This window comes from Ipomoea triloba, chromosome 6, assembly GCF_003576645.1.
Source record: "Ipomoea triloba cultivar NCNSP0323 chromosome 6, ASM357664v1".
Lineage (NCBI taxonomy): Eukaryota > Viridiplantae > Streptophyta > Magnoliopsida > Solanales > Convolvulaceae > Ipomoea > Ipomoea triloba.
This window is the reverse complement of record NC_044921.1, coordinates 9,424,639-9,431,916: the sequence shown is the minus strand read 5'-3', so window position 1 is coordinate 9,431,916 and position 7,278 is coordinate 9,424,639.

Here is a 7,278-nt window from a genome sequence, read left to right as displayed (position 1 = left end):
GGCAAGGAAGATTTTCAAAAAAAAAAAAGGCAGGGAAGGTAAAGAGGCATTAAAACACGTAATGAAGATAGCATTCAAGAAGATTTACCTCTTTGGTCGGTCTTCATTCTTCAGCAGTAGCGTTGTGGCAGTGCCGACCGTGGTCATGTCTGGCCAGGGCATGCACTAGGGGTGGCCTTTCGGGTTTCGGTTTGGTTTTTTTCGGTTTTGATTTTTCAGTTTTAAAAAATTTAAACCATTCGGTTTAACATTAGAGTTCGGTTCGGTTTGGTTTTGGTTAAGAATTAATTCGGTTCGGTTTTTACTAAAGCACAAAGTAGATAACAAGTTATAAAGAAATCAAATAAAAAAATTTAAGAAAGATACTAGTGAGAATAAAAATGAAACGACGGAGCAAGCATCAAGGACTTAGATTTACTTCTTTATTATTATTTTTATTGTTATTATTATTATTATTATTATTATTATTATTATTAAAACCTAACAAAGTTGGGTGATTAAAAACCAAACCGTTCGGTTTACAAGAATTTTGAACCGTTCGATTTTGTATTACTAATTCGGTTCGATTCGGTTTGGATGAACCGAACCGAATTGCCCACCCCTAGCCTACACCCCAGGGCCCCAAATATTGCGGATTATATATGTAGCTCTATGTACAAATATACTGCATAGTCATGTGGTGGTTGTGCCCCCAAATTTTGGGGGCACTTTTTTTAAAAAAATATATATTATTGTGTATTTATGTTTTATATATTAGTGTTGGTGTAACTTATGTATAAAGAAATCGAGACGGTCTAAAATTCTAAAAGGATTACATTCCTTTACATTCCTAATTCCTAAGGACTTGATTTACATATAGAGTTATAGTCCTATAAATTATAGGAATTGAAGCGGACTTATTTGACTATTGTAAAATTATTAGAGAAAATTGTCAATTTGGCCCACTGACTATAGGGTCCTATTAATTGCAATTCACGACTTTCAAAAGTGTTAATTGGATACCTTGACTATTCGATTTTTATCAATTTTGGTCGCTCCGGCCAAATTGGCGACCAAATGTCGCCAGAATCTCTTAACTACACAATTAATGTTTAATTTGAGGGGAAATTCGTATTTTGCTTAACCAAACTTAGACCAGGTCAGTAGTTTCAGAAATACAAACCGCCGGCGATGTGGGCAGAGGTAGGAGACACGCTGATTGTCGTCATCGTTCTTCCGCTGATACCTGATGACCGAAAAATGTGACGGAGTAGAAGGTCGGTTGGTCGTTCAATCGGAGTGTCGCCATTGTTGCTCCTGAAGAAAGCGATGAAGTGTTCATCGCCGGCAACTCCATTAGCAAATCCGACTCGAAAAGTGGGGCGATGCTGCCATTGGTCGCCGGCTACAACGCAAAATGGAGAGATCTGTATGCTCTGGAAGATTCACAATTGCAACCAGTTTCCGTCTAAACTTCTCAGAGATTTTCCCAGCAATAGCCACTGCTGCCGGCACGCAGGGATTAGAAAAAGAAAACGAAGCAAACATTCTCCCGTTTGAATTCGTCGGCCTGGAAACCATTTGCAGTTGCTTGGATAACGAGACGAATAGGGTCTCCTTCAGCCGAGATCACCACCGTCATTGAGATGGACGCGGTGGACCTGCTGGTGGAGCATATTCATTTCTACGAGAATGGAATCGTCGAGGAAGATGAATGGAGAGGATTCCGACATCATTGAGATGGACGCGGTGGACCTGTTGGTTTCTGCGAGAACGGAATCATCGAGGAAGATGAACGGAAATAGTTTCCGGTGCCAAGACGTGATTCTAGGTTACATTTCCGGCAAGACTATTGGAAAAGACTATTTGCCCTTCACATTAAGGCTTAACGAAGTAATTAAGACATTCCGGCCAAAATTGGCCGTCAATTTGGCCGGAGTGTCCAAAATTGACAGAAATTGAATAGTTAGGGTATGCAATTAATACTTTTGAAAGTCGTGGACTGAAATTAATAGGACCCCAGTAGTAAGTAGAGACCAAAATGACAATTTTCTCAAATTATTATATATAAAGAGTAAAAAATTACTCTTATTCCCATTATAATGCATAAACACAAGATTTATAGTCACAACGCAGGAATTCAGTCTCAATAATCATTAATTTGAAGTGCGTTGTTTGTGGATTTGGCATCCTCAATTTTTGTATTCTTCACGATAAAAGGATGAAAGTATGTAAGTTAAATATTTTAATTATTTAATTTTATTCAAAATTTTAAAATTATTAATTCAATAAGTAACCCTACCTAGGAATTTTTTTGATAGATGAATAACAATCTAATTTCTTGTATTTTGATGTTGCAATTGCAATATCAAATAGTCTTGATTATTTCCATTACTGTTTTTTATGCATAAAGAAGTTTTTTAAAGTTGAAATTGTTGAAATCTTACTTATTGTCAAGTATATTGTAAGAAAGACTCAATGGATTAGTGAATGATTTTACATCTCAATAGGTCTAATCACTTTTCAAGTGAAAATTTGAATGATAAATTTTTTATAGACTATTATATATTTTGATACAATATAATATATCTTTTATGTATTTACAATTATACAAAAAGGGGCCCATGTTGAATTTTTGCACAAGACCCCAATTTTCTTTGGAACGGCCCTGCATCTTGGCAACGAGCGAGGGCGGAGCGACAAGAGAGAAGAGCGAGGAGAGTTGTAGGAGCAACATTTTTTCTCTTTTGAACTTCAGCGGGCAGAGCCGATTAGGACTTTAGGAAAGATTGGAGGCGGCGAAACAAAGAGCGTAGAGCGTAGCGACGGAGCAAAGAGCGCAACGCGTAGAGTAAGGATTAGGGAAAGGGAGATGGGACTTTCGTTTATAATTACAATTAATGTTAAAAAAAAATAGAGACAGATCATAACATTCATCGCTAAAACATGAAACAAGTTATGGCCTTGACCGGGCCTTGTAAAAGATAGCGACGGAATACAAATCCGTCGCTAGGATTATTGATTTCGTCGCTACATCCACAGATTATTTATTTTGTTGCTATATTTAGTGATGGATTTAAAAATCTGTTGCTAAATTGTAACATTTAAAATTACTAAAAATTTTGGAGTCTGCCTGCGAAAAATTCGTCGTAAATCCGTCGTTATATTTTTGTGCTAAACTTTGTCACTAAATTAGCTACGTATTTAACGACGGAAATATTTTATTACAATATTCATTGCAAATTCCTCACTAATATGTCGCTAAATGTTTATTTAACACAAAAATTCAAATTCGTCGCTTTGTCGCTAATTTTGCAACAAGATAAATTTGTCGCTAAATTTGTCACTATATAGATTTTTTTTAGTGTGTTTCTAAATAACCTCATCTTATTCACCAAATCAGTAAGACGAGTGAAATACATATCTATTATTTTTGTAAAGATTATCTCACATCGATCATATAACCTTCTCACCTTTAAGGTACCCCAAGGTTCTTTTGTTGGTTCAGCACTAGCTAACTACACAAAAAAAATATGCCTTTTTACCTATTATCATAGGTAAGATTTTTAACCCAATGGGGTAGCTCAAGTGGCAAATGAGTTCTCTGTGTGGGGCAGAATTTCGGGAAAACCCGGGTTCAATTCACACAAGTGATGATTCCCCTCTTGCCACATCATATGTCAATAAATAATAATATTTTTTATTATCATTATTATTAATAATATTAAAAACATTAGCTACATTACTGTTTCTCTTTCACGATCGCTCGATGAAATTCTCCATTGTTCATCTCCCTCAAGACATCTTTTATTTTTCAAAATTAACCTTCTTTTTTAATTTCATCATCATCTCCTTCCGCGATCTGGGAGGAGACGTTGACTTCGTCTCCCTCCACGATCTGGGAAGAGACATTGGCCGGTGTTGTCTCCTTCCACGATCTGGAAGCAGACGGTCGCCTCGTCTCCTTTCAAATTTGGAAGGAGACAATGACCTCGTCTCCTTCTGAATCTAGAAGGAGACAGGTGCTCCGTCTTCTTCCAGTTTGGAAAAAGCAGCACCGTCTTCTTTCCAACTGGAAGAAGATAAAATGTGATGACATGGCAGCCGACAACCATTGCCGGTTGCTATGGCATACATAATCTAATATATATATTTTAAAAAAACATTAGCATATGCATACAATAATGGAATGAAGAATTGGTAAATTTTACAAATTTAATTATTATTATTATTTTTCCAAAAAAAATTATTATTTTTTTTATTTTTATTATTATTAAAATAATGACACATCAACTCTAGGATACAAGTGGACACCAACTAAGATACTTTTAACCGGTTACCTGATGGTTACCTGTTAAAAGTGGTTAATTGCACTTTTATCATAAGTTTAAGAGGCTAGTTGAAACTTTTTTAGTTTAAGGGTCCAATTGCATTTTCAAAAAATAGTTTAAGGGTCCAATTTGTAAATAGATAGAGTAATTAACACCTTGGTGAATCTGTCCCAAAACCAATTGATCGATCTCTTTGTATAGTGGCTACATCCCTGTGTGTTTCATCGGCGTTTCATCAACTGAGTTCTGCTCGCTAAGCTTGAAATCACTGAACCCCTTTGAACATCTCTCTTAAGAAAAACCACATTAGTATAATTTTTTCACAAATTTTTAAGAGCCGAGTAGGAGAGGAGGGAGAGAAAACGAGGACAAAAAAAAAAGTTGTTAGAAAAAAAAATAATGGAAAACATTGTCTTTAACATGCATAGCGAGCATCCAAATTTTTTAATTTTTCTTATTTACCTGGGCTCCACAAAAAATCATATTTACTGCAAATTCATTTTCATCTCACCCCTCTTCCGTATCATCACTTCTCTCATTCATGTCATAGAAAAAACCCATAAAAAATTGCCAATAGGCTTGCTCTAAGAGCAACCTCATTAGTGAGGTTTTTTCTACCAGTTTTTTGGGGCCCTATAGGGGTGAGCAAACTGTCGGTCGGTTATGTGTAACCGACCGAAAAACTAAAAAATCGACCTTGATTTTTTACTCTCTAACCGACCAAAGGTGGTTCTATCACCTATCAAAAACCAACCGTCAGTTTTCAGTCCGTTACCAAAAAACCAACTATAAGCCAAAATCTAAAAGTCATAAAAAATTACATATACATACATAAGGTTAAATGTTTACTGCCAATCACCAAAGTCATAAACCAAAATAAATGCCTCAAGTCCAAAGACCAAACTTACAACTCACAAACAGATTACAAATTAAGATCAAGCTAACGATCAAGCGAACGAATTGATTAGGGATTAGGATTAGGGGATTTGTGATTTATGTTTTGTATTAATTAGGATATTAGATTACTAGATATTAGATATTTGGATTAGGCATTGGCTAGCAAAAACACTGTATGTGTATGTATATATATATAATTCGGTCATCGAACACACCAAAACCGTAAAATAACCGAAACATCAAAAAATCAATATTTTATAGCAATAACCGAAACCGATCGATAATCGAATTTTTTTGGTCGGTTCGATTATCGGCTATTGGGCGGTTAACCGATATTTTGCTCACCCCTACGAGCATCCAACTCATCAATCACTATCTCACTCAACTCCAAAAACCTTCTCCCAATTATTTTTACGTTTTTTTATTAAAAAAATTATAGACCCACCGTTTTACTCCACTATTTTTTTTCACTATCTCACTCAACTCCAAAAACCTTCTCCCAATTATTTTTTCTTTTTTTTATTAAAAAAATTATAGACCCACCGTTTTACTCCACTATATTTTATACCTACCATTTTAATTGAGACTGGCAACAACCCTAAATCGCTCTAGCGGGGGCGTGTAACACACACACCCGCTAGTTGGCCCTTGAGAGGCAAACGTGCGTCAACCTCCTTTCTTTTTTACTTTTTTTCTTCCTGAAAAAAAACTAGAAAAAAACTACCAACCCAAGCTCCATTTGTTCAAAAGTTATGCCAATTGTTTTTTCTCTACAAAAACTAATAGAAAAAAAAAAAAAAAACAACAAATGGCCTTGCTCTAAGAAACTTTGATGGGATTTGTGTTTTTCTCCAAAATCTCAAGTCCTATTCTAGTTTTTTAGAGTTGTCCAAGATTTAAAATCTTCATATATATATATATATATATATATATATATATATATATATATATATATATATATATATACATATATATGTGTGTGTGTGTGAGAGAGAGAGAGAGAAATAGGATGAAATTATATACAATTGCCTGAGGTGAGAAATATGATGAAATTATATACGTAGATTGAGTCCAGGTCAAGGGTCCAAATTGGAGTTTTTTTCTTAAAAAAAAACATGATGGCATTATTGTAATTTTGTGTAAGTTAATTTTTTTTGCCTTTCAGTGCACATTTTTTCTTCTTCCAGTGCACATTTTTATGCCATACAGTACACATTTTCCCTTCTTCAAGTGCACATTGTTCCTTCTTCCAGTGCACATTGTTATGCCCTATAGTGCACATTTTTCCTTCTTCCAGTGCACATTATTATGCCATACAGTGCACATTGTTCCTTCTTCCAGTGCGCATTGTTCCTTCTACCATAGCACATTGTGGTGCCCTACAGTGCACATTGTTCTTTCATCTAGTGCACAATTTTATAGCATACAGTGCACATTGTTGTGCCTTCCAAAACTTTTTTTTTAATTGTAGATGATGAACATTTTTTAAAAGATCAATTAATCTTGATCACTAATTACTAATTTGAGTTGAATATTGTTTGTTTGTTTATTATTTATGGTCGTTTATGTTTGTGTTGATGATCCTATATTAAATTTAATTTTTTTTTCAATAATTGTTTCACATCTTTGTGCCTCCCGTGCGCACTTTTTGCCTTCTAGTGCACATTTTCCCTTCTTCCAGGGCACATTATTGAAGTTCATAAGTGGCGATTTTTTTTTTATCTACGGCTGAGATTCTATCTCACTTCTCCCCCGTGGCTTCTATCTCACCCAAACCCCTTCCTATATATATATATATATATATATATATNATATATATATATATATATATATATATATATATATATATATATATATATATATATATATATATATATATATATATATATATATATATATATATACTGCATTACTCTTAAAAATAATTGATTTCTTTTCTTTTTTAATATATTTATAGGTAACATTCCACGTTTAGTCCCTTTTTTCAAAACATCAAATTTTGGTCATAGTATTATTATGGCATGGTCATTTTTGTCCTCAGTCAACAAACGCATTTAAATGTCTTTAAATA